This window comes from Rhea americana, unplaced genomic scaffold, assembly GCF_003343005.1.
Source record: "Rhea americana isolate MKP2758 unplaced genomic scaffold, rheAme1 scaffold_68, whole genome shotgun sequence".
NCBI lineage: Eukaryota > Metazoa > Chordata > Aves > Rheiformes > Rheidae > Rhea > Rhea americana.
The window spans coordinates 788,441-805,105 of NW_028186845.1; positions in this window are offsets into that span (position 1 = coordinate 788,441).

The following is a 16,665-nucleotide window of genomic DNA, read 5'->3' on the forward strand; positions in this document are numbered from 1 at the left end:
TTTTGCTGATCGTGTTGAAGATAGCRACCTGTTTACGCTCGACGCATCTCTTATTAAAAATAATGGAGTGGATTTCACCTTCGCAGCTTATTTCCAYGGGGTCAACTCCCGTGCCCCCAAATGAATGATGATAGCTGCCGGGCCGTTGTAATTCCCGCGCAGTAAAGCATGTGCAAACCTGCTGCCTCCTGTTTGCTCTTAGCATGGATCATTGCTTCCTCCACCACTGCRAGAGACAGGCAAAAAAGGAAAAGTGGTCTCCCAGCGGGCAGGTTTAATAAATTTAGCACCCATCTGCGAGGAGATCCAGTGCCAAGCATGGCCAGGGCAGTGCCAAGAGGCAACAGGGCTCCACCGYGCTGGCTCCGGACCTGGAAACGGCCACGCTAGTCAGCCGAAGGAAAGCAAACGCTGGCYGCTTTCGGTGCCACGCGGCCACCCGAGGCGAAGGCAGCGCGGGAGCTTCTCTTTGTCCTTGCTCCCGTTTGCGGCGCTGGAGAAAGAAGGGCTGCCGCGTCCCTTCTGTGCCGCCGAGGTACTGCCAGCCTCAAGCCAGCGACAAAGAATGCAAGGATTATTTTGAGCAATTTAGGGGTTTTTTTTAAAGCTTTCCGGCGGCAAACCATTTTTATTCTGCACRTGGACAATTCAATATCAAAGCCACAGAGTGCACTTAGGCAAAGTAAAGGCAAGAATTCATGCAAAGCAAAAAATACGACTTTTTGTCCAGTCTTCCAATTAACCTTGCTAGCAATTTGTAACGTGGAACTCATAAAAATCCTGAGGCACTTTCCCCCCCTCGCCAGAGACAAGCATCTTTTATCTTGTGGGAAATTTCCTTTTTCTTTTTCTGCAGCACAAGCAAACACACCAATAAATAAGCAATGAATCTCCAAAAACTTTCTTTGACTCAAAGGCAACCTGAAATTATACAGCCTAATTCACTCGGAGCGCTCCCGCCTCGGCCGCGCGCGTGCGTCATTCCCAGAGGCGAGCGCTCCGTTTCTGAAGGACAGTCCATTAAGCACCACAAAAGCCCCTCTCTCCGCCTTTGGCGTAGCAGCTCACATCGCACCTGCCACTGAATCACTCTCGCCGTCCCTTCCCTACGTCAAGCTCCTTAATTCACCTCTGACTGCCGGCACAAACCGCCGCCTCCTCTGCGGGCATCGCTTCCCTTTCCCGCGGTCTCTCCTCCACGCCGCAGTTGCTCTGCCTGCAGAACATCTGCAGAAATGACCCAGGATCTCTGCTGCCCTCCTTGCCCTTGCTCCACGCCGGTCCTGTGGCTGGATGCACGCGTTGTGATGAGCGTTTGCGAGCAGCAACAACTGCTTCCAGCTCAGTGGGGACCACGTTCCCGCTGCCACCGCTTTCCACCCTCCAAACGCTTCGGTGCTCAACTGAAGTGCGTCGGCAATTTCAGTGAGTACCTCGAGTTCTTGAGGGGYTTTATTACAGAGAAAAGAGTCAAATGATATTTTTTTCCTAAGGAAAGCAAGTATCATAAAAAGGCACTTCAGTTGTCTCAGTTGCCTATAAGCAGCCAGAAATTGTGTATGTCAGGTCACGGCGTGCACCTAGAGGGACACCAGTTATGGCTCCCGTCCGCTGAGCCCTCCAGGAGCCTTGAGCCGTTAGGAGAAGGCTTGATCAGCCCCAGCAGATGGGTCTCRGGATATAGCATCACTCTCAGCTCTTGGGGTACTGTAGCTCAGAACAGCACAGAGAATCCAAGGGAGGGCCCAAGCCTGGGTCCAAGTCCTGCTACGCAGCACAGGTGCTCGGAGGATGCTCCCCCCCCTCCTCGCAGGACAGCAAGGTCCCAACCATCTGCATGGCACTGGTTTGATAACTGGTTCACATGGCCCCCATCTCAACAGAAACTGCCAAGACAGCTCCAGCCCCGTTTTCCTGAAACCTGGAAGGGTGAGGACGCCTGAGAGGAAAAGCAAAACTGCAAAGCTCAGCTCCAGTCCGCGAGCCGTTAACAGCCAGCTCCCGACTCACAGCGCCACCGTCAGCACTGCGCTTCCCCATCACGCTGAGACGTTACCCTCGGAGGCGGACGATACTCACTAGTATCCTGACACATTTGTGACAAAAATAAACTGTGCCACCCCGGCTGAGGTGCTCAGCTGTGCACCTTGTCCACAGGAGGGTTTCGCACGGGAGAGGCGGAGGATGGGGTGAGTGTTCGGCGCTAAGGGTCGACGTTTAGGTCTATCAGCTCTGCTCAGGGTAGGTTTACTGCCACCAGAGGAAGGCCTTTCCCAGCRAGACATCATCAGCCTTTCCCTGGTCAAATGAGTAGTTATTTGTGCAGGACAGCTCCAGCTGCTCATCTCCCCGCTGGCGTGGCCCAGGCAGCGGAGGACTCTGTGGTGAGTGGTTGCGGCTATGACACTACTGTACAAAACGTGTAAGAAAGATTCAGTTTTTCCTCAATGGGAAAACAAGAACACATTTGGGAAGCTCAACATTTCCACGGAACAGAGCTTTCCAGCTACTCTCTGTTGCTTCTCCCCCTTCCCAAGGGAAGGCAAGGTTGCTCGCAGAGCAAGCCCAGCTGATTTTGCTACCTGAAGAGTTGGTGGCCTTGGATCATTCCTCAAAACATCTCCACCCAAGCACTGTTTCCCACTTTTCCTCTTCTGTCAACASCTACTTCACAGGGTTTGCTGTTCCCACATTCCTCTTGCTTTTTATCTCCCATCTGTTAAAACCTCTTTTGGTATCCCATGCACTTCTTAAGTCAATGACGGTTATCCACGTTCCCTTCCACGCTACATCTGCCATCATTTGCAATTTGGACATATTTTCAGAATCCTGTTTGAATGCTGCCTTAAAACTTTAATCACAAGTGTTTTTCCCAATCTGAGATAATTGGGTGCTAGAGACTGCTTTTCTTACTTATTTTTAGCAGAAGATAAACACTTTTACATGTGTTTCAGCAATTTAGGGGAGGAGAGGAGAAAGAAGTCAATTATATGATCAAAAATATTCAATATTCCTTCCCAAGTTTCCTTCCCTCCTCTGCAGGAATTGTCAGTGCACTCAGGTGAGCAGACATGCCCCAGCAGCACAAAGGTCATGTTTTACCCATCTCAAAAGTCCTTCTCTTCAGGCAAACAGCCAAATCCTCACCATTTCCAGAGGGCATCAGCAAAGGAGGGACAGGAAATGTTCCAATCTAACTATTTTTAAGAGAAAGTAACAATTATTCAGCAAGCTTGTATAAATTACCGTTACCTTGGGTACATTTAGCTAATTATATTGGATTTCATGGTGAAAGTATGACAGATTGTTTAAGAGCTGGTGACGAAAAGGATGCACTGACTCCTGCCCAGCTGGTAATTCCTCTTGATTGAAAGGATTTAAATAATGAAGAACTGATAAACATATCTTTGTGCATGCAAAAAGAAAGGGAAAACTCACCTCACACCATAGAGATCTGCTTTCTGGAAAAGCAATTGGGCTTTAAACATCAGTTCTGTGATGGATATAGGAACACGGGCAGCTCCAYCACACCAAGCTTAGTGCAGACGTACTCAAAGGGCCTCCCTGCTCCAGCTACTTACAAACTAAATAGACGTGGCCAAGGCTGGAAGAAAGAAGGCATGCATGTTGCTGTTTGCAAATAGGGACCAGAGCAAAGAGATTGTCTTGCCGTAAGCCACTTAGGGAATATTATTGGGATTCAGAACCAAATTCAGATTTCCTGAATCCCACCTGGTTCTGTAGCAACAAGACTGTCACCTACAGCAGGTGGGGTTAGCTGGCTGCTGATGAGTAGCTGAAATGCTGAAGAAGGCAACAGAATGGCACCCAGCGACTGTAAATTGAGCCCAATAGCGCTGGCTTTTGAAATAACCCACATGCAGTCATTTTTTTAACTATATTGACAGCAAGAGTTTGCATGAATGCCAGCAAACCTGTCATTAGCAGTGTAAATTAGTATGATTTTTTTTATCATAACCATCAGAAAAAGGCCAATCTACATTTAGCAGAAAAAAGGAGTATAATTATTTAAAAGAACCTCTTTGTTTTTCTTCTAGGTACTGTGTACAAAATAACGTGGGTTTTGTGAAAAGGTCACAGGTAAAATAACTGCATTGAAAACTACTATACACATAATATTCCCCTTCTGCCATGATAGAGGGGCCAGAGCGGAATATATATGAGAGAGATACCGGTTGTAAGGGGAAGCACGGGTGAGGCGTACCATCCAGCTTTCCACGTGAGGTTAGGGTCCCTGAGGTCCTCTGCAGTGATTTGAGGTAAGAACATTTCTTCTCTTCAACCAAACTCAAAACTGCTCATCCAAGCAGCCCACAACATTCTGCAGCCTATGTTGCAGCTGTTCCAGTTGATCATACACCAGTTGTCCTAGYCCCAGGCCTCAACCCCTGCAACCATCAGTTATTTGGGGACAGGAAKATGAAGAGCTCAGGTGCAGAAAGGATCAGGCTTGGTGGCTAAGAGAGGGCTCCATGCAGGAGAGTGGAAAGACCGCACAGAACTGGCAAACTCGTCAGCACCTATGCCTGGCAGCAGCAGCAGCTCAGACTCCACTGGCAAGTCCAACATCGTACTCCTCATCGCGCAGCCACATACAYGGCCCCTATGGGAAGTCCTGGTTTACCTAAGATTTCAGGAATGGGCTCCCATCCTGGAAGCTGTTCTCAATCCATTAGCATCTGTGAACTCACCAGCAGCTATGGAAAGATTTATACAGCRTAGTCAAAGAAGTGGGAGGATTTCTCCATTAAGTAACCTGCTTGCAATTTCTATTGGAAAATTATGTGCATTGCTTAAATTCTACTGAGACACATTGAGAAGAAATGCAAGGGTCAACAAATCAGTTATTAATATTACACACATGTACAGATGAAAGCAACAGCATTTTGTTGCTCATCTGAAAGCTGACAGACATAGGGCAGTATAATAGAGTCTTTTACAAATTCAGACTGCAGTGCTGCTCCTGACACTGGCATCTAGTGATAGCTTTTTGTCAAGGAGAGGAAGGGAAAACAAAGCTTTGCTTTGGGCCTGATAAATGGATCTCCCCAGAGTACTCTAGGAAGATCTGCAAGAAAAACAAAAACAAAAACAAAACACAGGTTCTGTAGTTGCATAAATTATATATCAGGAGCTTTAGTAGGAATGGAGCTTTGTCATAACATCATTTTCAGAAGAATAAGAAACGAGAGACRGTATGTTTTTGAAGGTTGTAACAAGGACATAATACGTCATAGAGATAGTCATGAACACCTGTAAGTATTTCCCTGTGCATATCTATCCACACTTTCCAGGGATGGAGGCAGAAGAGAGGAGCTCTTCTATTAACCCTTTGGGGCAAGTGCCCCTTACTTGCAGTACAGCCTTTCAGAGCAAGCAAAACACAGTTTCCAGCTCTGTCCCACTTGTGTTCAACCTGTCCTGCCCATCGCGATAAGACTGTTTCGCAGCCAGACTGAGGCTCCGCACAACTGTCTCCAGCAGAGCATCACGTCCGTACACCACCCTCCCAGCTCTTCAGGGCAGTACTTCCCAAGACTGGCTTTCGGGATGCTCATGGTCTTCTTAAGACTTAACAGCCTGCAGTCCTCTCACAAACAGACCGTTATGGCTTGTGCTGACTTGCTGGATATTCTTGGAGCTTTGATGATGAGCGGAGACTCCTTACTGATGTTAGTAATAGGGACTAAACAGAGTGCCAGATTTCTTCAGTTGCTGCACCAACCTTCGGTAGCTCCAGTGCTAACCAGTCTTCATACTGAAGAGGCCATCACACTGTCCATTTACTGCAGTTTCCACCCTGCCTCTCTGGAGAGAGCACTGGAAAGCTTCTGTTTTGTATAGTAATAACCAATGAATAGCTCACAGTGGAAAGAAAATTGTATGTTAAAAACTCAGCACAACGATTATCAAATTCATTGCTGGTTTAAGAGAGCATAGATTGAACAGAATGAACAAACTGTGCCAGCTGCAAGACTTCAGGCAGATGGAGTATGATAAAAAGCAGCCCTGGCTGCTAGGAACGATCTTCACCTCTTTTCAAGGAGGTATTTCTACAGTGAATGTATTTTTAAGTGATAAAAAAAACATACTGTGCAAGGATGATCTTGCTTTTTCTCAATGCTTCTCTGAAATAATTACAAACACAACAGCTCTTCAAAAGATCAATAGCTAGGATTATAAAAATATCCCATCACAAACTGATTGTTGCTCAAGAAAAAATATTATTACTAAGATTCAGCTTTACTTCTTTATATTAAATAGAGAATATTTACAGCCCAAGGAAGTACTTGTTTCAAGCTTTGAGATGTCATTTTTAGCTATGTATTTATCTTTTAGGTTCACTTCATGCACCATCATCTGTTAAGTACTTAGTTAACTTCCCTAGCTATCTCCACGATGTTCTGTATGAACCTATTGGAGAAGTCTTTAATCTCCTTGCTGCTGGGAAGAAGAAAAATCCCATGCTGCAGAAGAAACCAGGCAAGGAAAGTTTCATGTACCATCACTAGCACTTTGTTTCTTAAATACAAGTACAAATTAGGCCTTATCTATATGAAGATACTTCAGATACAAAACAAAAAAATAAGGTATGCCATATTATGCGCATTTACTATTAAACTTTTAATAGTCAAGAATTTAATATATTTAAAAGTAACTCCAAATCCAATTTTAATGTAGACATGTAACTGAAAACAGAGCATGTTCTAGGCACTGGAAAAGGGGAAAATCCCCACCAAAAATATAGTCTTAAAAACTTAGGAGTCTTCTAAGGCCTCTCTAGTACTAGGAAATCTCATTCCATCTCTCTACATGAGTGGAAGTGCATTTCTCCTCAAACATCTGTGTATGCCAGGACATCACGCTCACAAGACAGGGATACGATATCCACACCTAGGATTACCATTTGCATTACAGAACAGCTGCCTAAACATTTTAGCCTCATTGCACGTCACAGGTGCACCTGACTCATAGCTTAGAGCAGCAACCTTCAACCATGTAACACAACAGCAGCACCAYACTCTGTTCTCCCTTCTCAACTTAAGCATTTACTTCCTGTCACTTCTAGGCTGTGCTCAAAGCTYTCAAAAGCAGTATTTCACCCTTAAGCTAAGGGTTATGAACTACTGAGCAAAGCAAAGTACCGCCGTTACCTCCACCTTTCTCATGAGGGACCGAGCTCAAAAAGACTGAAGTGATCCAAGTAACTTCATAGACGGATCCTGTCGGAGAGTTGGGAACAGACCACGCTCCCACCGAGGGCCAGTCTGGTACTTCAACCACACTAATCTGCCTTACTTTATGAGATGGTTGAAACTTTAAGCTCCAGTTCTTCGTGTCCTGCTTGGTATGTTAATATGCTGTTACGGTTGATAACGCTTCAGCTTCCTGTTGTTCCAATCTAAGAGAATGGTAACAGGTGATAGACAGAATTCATGAATAATTGTTAGTTATAAAAGCCTTGGATAGTATTTTTTCCAATGAAATAACAGGTAAAAAGGTCAGTTCAATTAGCAGAAGCACCTAAGGCCTAATGTTGTGCATTTGGCCAGACTTTAATTAGTCAAGTGGCAACATGTTTGTACAAATCTTGACAGTTAAAGCCAGCAGCTAATACCACAATGCTTGGCTAAACTGTGCATACAAAATATTTAATGAATATAAAACAAAACTGAAGCTATAATGGAGCCTCTTAAACATATTTCCTTTTCCTTGTCTTTTCAAACAATAATAATTGGCAACAGTATAGAGTTGTATGCTGTTGGGGTTCAGGTTATACTGTGGATATGGGAGGACTGCTGCTGCTGTTCTTGGTTTTTAAACTCAAATATTGAAGTATTTCTAAATTTTGTAGCAGCCAACATAGAATCAACAAAACACCTCTGAATGTTCCTTCTTCCTGCCTCTATATTTTGTACATCCTTGTAGTGGCCTAAGGCCTCACAACGCAAACTTTCCAGTCAGGAGCCATGCTTTTGCAATGACGCACCGAATTCATTCATGCTTGAAGGTCCTCCTTCATCAATGCGACTATTAGGACCTACGTTGAAGGGTACACAGATTTGAAAAACTATCATCACAGTCAACCACACTACTCTACAGCATGACCTGAAATAAGGCGGACTCATCTCCTCACACAGGAATTACTGTCCAATGTGTCAAAAAGTTACCATCGATGCTGCGCAGGAACCTCCAGGACTATTTGTGCCTAGCTATGTTGTCTTTCCAGCAGATATCAGGGTGGTTGAAATCYACCATGAAAACCAGGGCCTGTTATCGTGAAGCTGCTTGCAGTTGTCTGTAGACCACCTCATTGACTTCCTCTTCCTGATCAGGTGGCCTGTAGTAAACACTCACAACAGTGTCCCCCATGTTTGCCTGCCCTTTAATCTTTACGCATAAGGTCTCGACTTGCTCTTCATCCACCCCTAGGCAGAGCTTGATACGTTCCAGTTGCTYTCTCACATAAAGAGCAACTCCACCACCTCGCCTCCCCGGCCTGTCTTTCCCCAAAGGATATGAATGCCCCACTTAGTGAGGTGGATCCCATCTCTCCTCATCAGTTGTCTATCTTCAAACAGGGTCCCATAGTCATAAAACCCAAAACCCTGTCACCAACACCAACTGTGCAGCTGTTAACTTGGAAAATCCATCTGTTCCTCCTCCCATCCTTCCCCCTCACTGGCAGGATTGAGGAGAAAATGACCTGGGCTCCCAGACCCTTGACTACCATCTCCAGAGCTCCAAAAACCTGTTTGATGGTTTCCAATTCGCCCTTGGCATCATTAGTGCCCACAGAGAAGAGCAGCAGAGGGTAGTAGTCCAACACTGCAAGTTCATTGTTATAAGCAACATCATTTAAAGTATTAAATACAAAGAGCAAATTCCTGTTTTTTTTGTGTGGTAGCAGAAAGCTTTTCCCCTCTCCCCAGTCAGAGTGAACATTTTGGCAAAATAACTTGCAGCATTACTACAAGGGAATTAAATGATTATTTTTTGTGATAGCACCGCACCTGCCCATCTCCCCATTTTACATTTGATGCAGTTTTCCATTAGATTCAGCCATACAAATAACAAGAATGTTTTACAGCAAGGAATTAGTCTGTTATGATTTCTGTTGATAGGCAGAATGGGAAGGGCACACTGGCACTATGTTAACAAATTAGCCATTTCATTCCTTTTCTCCCTTTTGAGTTTTCATGGGTATTTCTAGACACAGCAACAGCTCATCCTCCAGACAGTCCAATTAAAAAAAAAAAAWARWTAAATTTGGTGATTCAGTGTTTCAASACATTATTTACAGCATTCTTCCTTGTTATTTCATGACATCAACAGTTGTCGAAAAAAAGGTCATTTAATTTCATTTGTTGTTCATAGGGCTGAATTCCTCTCCACTTACACTATTTTGGCTTTTCTGAAAGGAGCATTTACACATCACAGTGTAAATTTTCTTTATAACAACAGGTTTTCAGATATCTGTGGTTATAGTCATGCATCTGAATCAGGCTCTCATGTATGGTAAGGCTTAACTCTTACCTCTTTCTCTCTCCCCACTTAAAAGAATTAAAGTTTCCGAAATCTTTTGGTTTTTGGCACTGGTTCCTCAAAATGCTGCTGCAAGTTATTTGTTCCATCAGTCCCCTGGCAGCTCGGCACCGCTGTGAAGCAGTAGATGTGCCTGGCCAGCATAGCCGGCAGAAGGYAAGAACCTGCATATGGTGTCTCACCAGCAGGAAAGGACGCACTCCACCCTCTCTTCCCCAGACCGATGGCAGTGCAGGCCCAGTCAGCCACTGGCACTTCTTCTCCATACTGGTTTTGCTAAAAGCTTTCCCCAACAACTAGCCACTTACTCACATAATGCAGCATAATTTGGCACAAGGGTTGATCATCTAGAAGGTTCTTCATAGAGTTCAGCTATGCACTGAACTGTAAAATAYCCCTAAGAAGGTGGAGAAAAGCAAGTGTGATTGGCAGGTCATTTTTATTTACTGACAGATCATTCACAGCATGAAAAATAGGAGGATTTGGAAGGCTTTTTACTAGCAGCCCATTCTGCAAGACCATGCATTTTAGGGGAGGTTCTGCAAAACTCTTCCCCTCCCCACTGCTAATTTCTGGCTAGGCGAAGAGAAATGATATTGAAAGTTTTTTGTAACAGAGAACAACATTTCAGTTGAACTCAAACTATGTGATACAGATGGAAAAAGTAACTATATTAGAACACGTAATGGAAAGCTAATTCTTAAGGTAGCAATTCATTTGGAAGACAACTGTTGAAAAGCTGCTTTTGTGCAGTTGACAATGCCTGAATGAAATCAGTGACTCTTCAGTGACTTCAAAGAAAGCGCAGCTAAATCCTACTTTGCTGGAGCTGTTACGGAGATGTAAAACTCATTACTATCCAACTTCGTCTTGAAAGTTCTACTGTTTAGATGAGATGAGACCTATAAAAATTGGGTTTTGGGCAGACTGTGAGGTCCAGAGTTAGAACAGAGGTTTGAGGTACTCAAACACACACACAAAAAACCAGCACGAGGTAGTACTTTAGGTCACTCAACTGCTCGGTCCAGTAACTGGATCCCAGCTGCCTACTTCTGTCCAAAGAGAATGCCATTACTATTGGTATTCTGAGCCTGGGATGAAGTTGGACCAGACAAAAATGAGGCACTTGCCAAATAGACAGCAGGTATAAAGAGAAAAAAAGTGCTTATAAGCATATGGAGGCTAGCCACTTTCATCCAGATCTGCAGAAAGCAGAGATCTTCCCACAAATGAAACAATACATGATACGGACTGCATGGAGATACTCAAGCATCAACCTCTTCAGATGCAAATGAAGTATTTTTCCCAAAGGATCAAATCAGTTGAAGGCTGTGCAAATTTGTCATTATTTTCAGACTTCACTAGGTCTTCTTCAGACCTCCAGCATGCTGGAATGAGCAAGAGAGTATTCAGAAGTACGGGAAATAGCAGCCAACTGCATTACTTTCAGCTACAGCCCAATATGACATTGTAGTCTTAGATAAGAGGTACAGAGCCCCAGGTGGGCACCCTCCACAACACTGATTAGCTGGTTTTAGATGTGCAGTGTACATAAATAAAGCCCTGGTTTGACATTTCAATCTGATGTTGATTGTCTGCCATCATTTAGCTGATGTCTCAGCTAGTTCTTAACTTCTCAAAACTCAAGTTTTTACAATTCAAATTCACAATTTTTCACAACTCATTTCTCAAATCTGTGAGCACTTTAAATCTCAGCACTATTCCCTTCTTCACTTCTATAACAAAAAAACATCAGTGCGTCCGAGCCAAATACACAGAAATACAGGACTCTGCCTTCCATTGTTAAATACTGATCTTAAATTTACAACATTAAAAGAAAAAAAAATCAATAGTGGAATAATCTTGCACTGTAGTTGAAACTGGACATTATTCTATTGGGGTTCAGTTTTACCCATGGTTTGACTTCCTAAATGAGGCCAACCATGGGATGTTAAACTACATTTGGCTGAACCTGATCGAATTTCCACACGCCATCTCTGCCACCCATTTGARTCTATTCTTGCCATTTTTAATCCTTGCACGATTTACCCCAAAACGTTCTATTCTCTCTTACCTTGCAGACAGACCAGTGACTAAAGGAGATTTGTCACAACACGGCTATTATTAAAGGCTGAATAGCAACATTTACTCTATCTCCATGTTTTTAAAGCAGAGAGGCAGAAAACATTATTTCTTTTCAGAACGCTAGGTATCTTACGCGAAAGGTGGCTCCCCTTGCCATTGTTTGCGGCTGGAGTAAAATCATCACATTCATGTTCTCCTGCATCGCCACAAGATAATACGGAGAAGTTAGCAAGATACAAATCCTAATCTTTAGTGACATTTCAGCATGCCTCTGACCAGGCAAATTTCTGCACATTGTATGCAAGAAGACAGCGCGTCTCCCTCAAAACTAAGGGCCTGGGGAAGCTGAGAACTGTCCTGCCTCATCAGGAGCAGCCAGTCCACAGATCAGAGAAATCTTTCTCTTGTGCACATCCTCAAGAGCGGTTTCCATTCCTGCCTCCATGAGKTGAGGTATGTCACCTACACACCCTAAAGGCAGAGAAAACTATTTATTGCTTCAAATAGAGACACAGATAATTAAACCAACCCTGATTTACAAAATCAGAAAGCGGAAGCAAGTTCAAGAACTTCAAAGGCCAGTAGCTCAGGCTTTCTGTGAAGCAAGTGGTCCAGTTGCACACTACCTGCTACTCTAAACTCAATGTAAAGTAGTCATTTACCTGAGGAGTAAATGCAAAATTGCTTCTGCCTGTAAAGATTTGTGTCTTGGCTCAYTGACAAAGTTGCAGTGGCCTTAAAATACAGCAAATTTTCATTGTTGCAATATGAGAACAATAGTTTTTCCATGCTCAAAAAGCTATCATAGTGTCATCAAAACTCTTAGGTTGTCAGAATTGAGCAAATGTCTCTGCCAGTTAGAAAATACTAGGCAAACGCCACCAGATTTTCCCAACACAGCTCACTCACGTTTACACTACTCTCTGAAATTCCACATAAAATATTCTTTTTTCACTCCATCTCCTTAGCTATAATGCCTTAAAATAGAAAGAGCTTTAGAAAAGGATGAAAGATGTGTTTAATTTTTGCCATGCGTGATACCATTAAAGTCATTAGCCACTATTGCTTCCAATGGGAGATTTTGAACAGTGGGAATTTAACATTCTCTTTCCACAGGACTAATAGATGTATGGCTAATGATGCCTTTGTGCGCAATGACAGCTTGAGACTGTCGATTTCTACCATCTCCTGATTAAAAAGCATCAGATAAGCTAATATCCATTCAAGAAGCACAAATAGAAGATGCAACTGATGACAAATATGTGATACATAAAAATTTAAAGCACAGGAAGCTTTTGGCAATGGGAATTTTGGGCTTTTGTTATACAGAGCAGGGAAAATTAAGGTGAAATCAAAGATATGCTTTGCATTATGTATTATCAGGAATCCTGTGATAGTACAAACAGAATAACAAAAGCCCAATTCATTAAAAGTCATGAATAACAAAAGCAATACCAAACTGGTTGGCTACCAGAAAGATAGAGAAATCTCATTAGCAGAAAGGCAAGCTTTCAACCAACTGCTCCAATAAAGCCTTTCCCTCCACACATTAATACTTAATCTAACTACACTTCTGGTACTGAGTGGATCTGTCTAGAAGACAAACAAAATACTCAGAAAGTACTCAGAGTTAAACCACAATAGAAAATAAGCGAAACATGGAGCTTTCAACTTCAGGGACGCGTTTAAGAGAATTTCAAACAAATTGTCATAAGGTTATAACCAAATTAATTTACAGTATCAAATAAGGATGTTAGATCACTGCAATGCTGTATTTCATGCTTTCAGATCATGAGGCAAAAGAAAAACTAGCAAAAAGGTGGATGATTTAGCACTTTACTAACCTCAGTCAACAGGTCCTTCATTTCTTTGCTTCATATAATTAATTTCCGGGTAAGGATGGGACAAGAGGAGTATATGATAAACCCAACTTACTTGAGTAGAAATTTAATTAAATAGGACTTTGCAATAAAGTTCTTCACAGAAGATAACAGGCATTACCTTAAATCCAAGAAAACAGGAATTTGAAATGTTGTAATTTGTTGTCCCATTAAAAAAAATGGGGAGAATGGTGCTCAGTTATCTAAAATGCAGGAAGTTTAACTAGTGAGAAAGTATATGTTCTAAAATAATTGGTATTAAACAAAATGTTATGAAGAGTTACAAGTGACAATTGATCTGAAATTATGGTCAATGCCAAGAGATTGCAGATGTATCTCAGTGGCTCTCAGCTTCTTGATAAAACCAAGTAATTCTGAGCAGAACGATCACGCCAATTTGCAAGAAGCTGATCTGCAAGTGAAGTAAGGTCTCTTCAGCTGTAGGGAAAAAAAAAGTGTATACTGAGATCCTCAAATAATTTTTGCTTTATTACCACCCATTAGCTGTCTCAACTGCTAATTATGAAGCTGTTTAATACATTTAATTCATTCAAATTAGAGTACCTTTAGAAGAAGTGAAAGTCATTATGAATCCAGCTTTTAAACTACAAAGAATGTAGTCAGACGGGTGGATTCCGAAAGTTGATGAAGTCATGCTTCAAATTTTCTGCACTGAGAAAGATTTTTCTGAAGAAAACTGATTAAAGGATAGATGTGTAGAAGCACTTACTACTTGACTAGGATATTTTGCTTTCCTCTGAGAAAGAACAKGGGGCTAAGTCAAGGCTACCGACTRCCTTTGGGAAAACAATACCTTCGTTGGGCCTATGAGCTCTGTTTCATAAAGTTATCCATTACTGAGAAATTATTGCCATAATGCCTAAAAATAAGCAAGGCTGCAAATGACTTAGTGGTTCGAAATTCAACAAGGTTTTAAGCAATTTTCTCACATCTCAATTGAAACAGTCTCTATGGAGAAGAGAAAGGATACCTCTTGAGCAGCTTCTACTGTCAGCCAGTGGAATTACTTTGAGACAGCTACTCTGTATGAATAGAGACAAATGAAATTTTTTTGTATAAAGTGACTTTTTTTTTTTTTAATCCACAAAACTATAAGCTGGAACTCCCAAGACAGTAAGAAAAGACTGTTAATATATAAAGGAAAACAAATGCCCTTCCAAAGCGCTTTGGAAAGCTAGCATTAATATTCTGAGTCCCTTTGGTTTCTTACATGCACACAGGAGAAATAATTCAAAGCACCCACAGTTAAACAGTTACTCAAATTATTGTATTTGACTGAATTTAAAGTAAAGCAATCTCACGTTACATTCAATTTGCAGAAAACCAGAAAAATAATGAAAAACTAATGCTAGTTGCAGCCAATTCAGAGCTGCAACACAACCTTCCTCAAGATTACTCAAGCCCACTTTTTCAAACCGAAGTCTCACACTTTCTAAAGTCCCTCTTGTAGCAACCTCAGGTATTTCCCACCAGAAATACATTTCTGGCAATATAGCCRGGTGGTACAGGGCCCCCCTACGGTGTGTGGCCACATCACAAAGATCGGCGCATGTACAGTCCTCAGGGACAAGACACTGCGTGGCAGAYGCAGTCCACTTCCCCCTTTCCTGTGGATCTCAGATCTGCTGCCTGCTCCCAAATGCTTAGCAAGGACCTGTATTTGGGTCCAAAGAGACGTCTCTTTCAGGGCTTGCACTGAAAATCCATACTTGGGAAAGAGAAATTTGAAAATTTTCCACTTTGACGTTCCTAAAGCCCTTGTCTGATATCCAGTTGCACATTCTACTGATGTATCRGACACCAGAACTCACGCTGCTTGCTCTAGCTAAAGCTCTGTGCTGTATTTACAGCAGTCACAGCACAGCTAATGTCTGTGAAGACTCAGACAAAACATGCAGAATCACTTTCTAAATGGAAATGCATATACAGGAATTATTCTGGCAAAGCAGTCCAAACTCATATTTAATATAGGAAAATGTCCATTCTGGCAAATTTTCTTTCTGGGAAAGAAAGAAAGAAAGAAAAAAAAACAGTAAAAACACTTGTACTTTTTAAATCCTGGAGAGTATAGCCACCCATGAGGGAGTACTAAATGCAAACAAGCCTCAGTAAACAATACTGTATAAAAATGCAGTTTAATCCAAATTTTCCTGGAGCTAAACACTCTATCTGACTTCATACCACAAAGGGGAAAAGGGAAGAAAATATTTTAAGAAGTCATTAAAGCAACAACCTTCTTAAAGAGAATAAATCTGTAAAGCAGCAGCAAAACAAGCTGCCCAGCATGTTATATCAGAGCAGGGCTTTTTTCCTGTTAAATGACAAACAACTGGCAACCAAGCTGCCAATTACTTAACCATGGTGAGACTTTYGACTTCATTTATGAGGAGAAATATAAAGTTGCCATAAATTTAACACTGCACAACAATCTACAACAGCTGTCTACAAAATCTACTTTACATCCTTGTTTATCTCCRTCTTTACTAGCGTTTTCATCAACGTTATAGAGAAAATGCTATTTCCTTTACAAAAGTCAAAGTTTTTTTAGTGCTAATACAACAAATCTTACAAGTAACTTAAGAGATTTAGGTAAATAGTGGATAACATGGATATTTATTACTGATTAGGTGACTCTCTTCCATCACAGTTTATGTTTATTCCTCTGCACCATACACTGCGTATYAAAAAATTAGTATCAAAACAGATACTAAACTTTCAATCTGCCTAAAACAAGTACGCTGTTCTCAAGGAACAGGTATTTATTGTAATAACCATGGTATGCACTGCCAATCTGGTATTTGTCTGCTKCCCCAACGTCCTGAACAAAATTAAAGAAAAGCATCCAAACTTCAACATCATAAGACTTAGATTCAGCTGTGACCATTGTGTTTAATTTTCATAAAATTTGAAATGAGCTCAGCATACCAATTTTAGAGAACACATCTCTATTTCAGATAAACGACTTGGATGAGATGCATCAAAACTAATGTAACTTTTTACAGAAGATCTTAAGATGATGAAATCTATTTAGTGTAATTATAGAGCATTTCTGATMTATGTCCTTATACTCAGAAACCAAACCAAGTCTATACCTGTAGAAGAATACAGTATA